At 43.6% G+C, this 2,997-nt stretch overlaps 1 long non-coding RNA gene across 1 annotated transcript in view; it reads right to left on the reverse strand.

Annotated features, from left to right (window-relative positions):
* Positions 1–2,772, reverse strand: part of LOC121917926 — a 3,255-nt gene extending 483 nt beyond the window's left edge. The window contains exons 1-2 of the long non-coding RNA XR_006101128.1: positions 2,742–2,772; positions 1,663–1,796 (exon numbers count right to left, since the gene is read on the reverse strand). This is a non-coding gene — a long non-coding RNA (uncharacterized LOC121917926). The remainder of the gene's footprint in view (positions 1–1,662; positions 1,797–2,741) is intronic.
* Positions 2,773–2,997: the final 225 nt, after the last annotated feature.

A 2,997-nucleotide genomic window follows, 5' to 3' on the forward strand; every position in this document is an offset into this window, starting at 1 on the left:
ATTTCGGGTTACGAAAGAAATTTTGGTGCTTTTCAGCGCTTTTTCGCACCAAATCGCGGCTTTTCCCCATTAGCGCCTATGGGTTTTCGGCTTGCGAAAGCTTTTCGGGTTACGAACGCGGCGGCGGAACGAATTAAATTCGTAACCCGGGGTACCACTGTACTTTTATTCACAGCACACTTTATAAAATATCAATACAGTCATCCCTCCATATTTGCGGCTTTGATATTTGCGGCTTTGACTATTCACGGATTTCATTAATATGTTCTCTCTAGGACTGTCTAAGTCCTCCAGTGCAACTCTGTGGTCAACTTTAACTAAAAGTTGCACTGAAAGACCATTTGTAGCTACTCCAGTGCCATTCTATGGTAGTGTATGTTGGACATTGACCACAGAGTTGCACTGGAGGACCTAGAGATTCCTAGAGAGGTGTCCTCTCAGGTCACTCGCCTGGAAGAAGAAAAGAGCCCTCCTTCCGACCACCATCTTGAGGGGGAGAGAGGATTTTTGTTTAATTGTATGAGATCGCTGATGTCACTGTTGATGTATTGCTTTGTGACATGTAGCTTGTATGTTGTGAACCGCTTTGATCTGGAGGAAAAGCGGTATACAAATAAAAATTATTATTATTATTATTATTATTATTATTATTATTAAAAACAGTGTTTTTGTTATTTGCAGTTTTTCCATATTCACAAGGGTCTTGTTCCCCTAACCCTAGCAAATATGGAGGGACAACTGTATTTATCTTGGTGGCAGGCCAGACTATATTCAACCTGCATGCTGCCTCAGTCAAATTCATGTTGAAACACAACTTCACCGTTCATCAAACAAGCAAATGTCCACTTTGATAATTACCATCCAAGTATCACAATGAGATATAAGTGAAGCAGAGACCCTTCTCCAGCAGGCATGCAATAGCCTGATGTAGTCTGTCATTACGCAGGGTGCCCTTGGTATCCACTGGGGTTTGGATATTTATTGAACACTTCATTCTTCAAATTTAATAATATTTTATATTAATAATTAAATGGACATTCCCATAAAATACAATGGCATAGTAAAATGATATCCCATATATAAAATGGCAAAAACAAGGTGTGCTTTTTGGAATTTATAGTATTGTTGAATATTTTCAAACTGTGGGTGATTGAATGTGTGGATAAAAACAATCCATGGATACAGAGGGCCAGCTGTAGTTCAGTTCAGCTGTAGTTCAGTTTGATTCACTCATCTACATGGCCATCATTCTTTCCATATGCCATAACTTGCTTTTAGAATGACACTGTAGCGTAATGCTTTGAGTGCTGGTCTAAAACACCGAGGTCCAGGACACACTGCAGAAATAATCCAGTTTCAGACCACTTTAACTGCCCTGACTCAGTGCTAGGGAAAAACTGGGAATTGTAGTTTATTGTGGCACCAGAACTCTCTGACAGAGATGGCTAGATGTCTCACAAAACTACAGTTCCCAGAATTCCTTAGCATTGAGCCAGGGCAGCTAAAGCAGTCTCAAACTGGATATTTCTGCAGTGTTGGATCTGAGAGACCAGGGTTCAACTCCCTGCCAAGCCATGGAAAGCCACTGGGTGACCTTGGGCAAGTCACACTCTCTCAGTCTCAGAAGATGGCAATGGAAAAAAAGCCTCTGAAGAAACTTACCACGAAAACCCTGCAATAGGGATGGGACACGGTGGCTCAAGTGGTTAAGATGCTGATTCTGTTGATTGGCAGTTCGAGATCCAAGTGCTGTGTAACGGAGTGAGCTCTCATCACTAGTCCCAACGTCTGCCAACCTAGCAGTTCAAAAGCATGTAAAAGTGCAAGTAGATAAATAGGTACCACTTTGGTGGGAAGGTAACAGTGTTGTGTGTGCCTCGTCATTTAGTCACACTGGCCACATGACCATGGAGTCATCTTTGACAAAGGGGAAACCTTTACCTTAAGGGTTGCTTTAGGATTGCCATGTGTCAGAAAGAACTTGGAAGGCACACAACAACAACAACAAAAACCCTGCTTTTACCCTCAGTGGATGACAAATGCATGTTTTTAAACTTTATCTTACTGAGTCTCTCAGTCTTTCCACTATCCATTTCTTCTGCCCTCTCTTTTTCCAAAAAGTTGCAGCCACACCTTGTTACTTGGACTGCGTTCACACTGCAGAAATAGTCCAGTCTGACACCGCTTTAACTACCCTGGCTCAAGGCTGTGGAATTCTGGGAATTGTAGTGGGCCCAGAGAAGAACTCCACTCCACTCTGGTGCCACAACAAACTACAAATCCCAGAATCCCATAGGCTTGAGCCAGGACAGTTAAAGGGGTGTCAAAACGGATCATTTCTGCAGTGTGAACACAGGCTTAGTTTGATTCCCCCCCCCCCCAGTTAAAAACCAGTCACCATGCCCTCCAAAGGGAAGCAGCAGGAGATGCTATCCTATTAGCCACCAGCTGGGAAAAGTTAGCCACTTATTATTATTATTATTCTGTTTGTTGTAACCCGCCTCGATCCGTAGATTCTTTATTCATTTTATTTTTATGCCGCCTTTCTCCCAGAAAGGGACCCAAGGCGGCTCACAAGATTAAAAAAAACACATTAATATTACAATATGAATTTGAAAGGCTAAGATGCTCTCTCTCCCTGTACAAAAAGGAGAGGAGGGACAAGAGACTGGGCTGACTATGGAAGACAAAAAAGGGGACTTTGATGACACAAGCGCCTGAAAGCGGTGTTTGAGCCTTACTTGCCTCCTTCCTTTGCCCCTTAAAGGCAGCCACAGAGAGACCCTCCTCCTCCTTCGGCAGCTGAGGACCAAATGCCAACTCAACAGCAGCAGCAGCAGCGCAAAGTGGCCAACAGCTGGAGGAGATCCTAGGGCCGTCTTCCCCAGTGCCTGTCAAAGACTTCCACTTAAAAAAAAGACGAAAACAGCCACTATAAATTACAGCGCCGTGCCATACCGTGGCGCATTCACTTCGGGAGGCTCGTCCGTGTCCGAA

Source organism: Sceloporus undulatus, unplaced genomic scaffold (assembly GCF_019175285.1).
Source record: "Sceloporus undulatus isolate JIND9_A2432 ecotype Alabama unplaced genomic scaffold, SceUnd_v1.1 scaffold_1768, whole genome shotgun sequence".
Classification (NCBI taxonomy): domain Eukaryota; kingdom Metazoa; phylum Chordata; class Lepidosauria; order Squamata; family Phrynosomatidae; genus Sceloporus; species Sceloporus undulatus.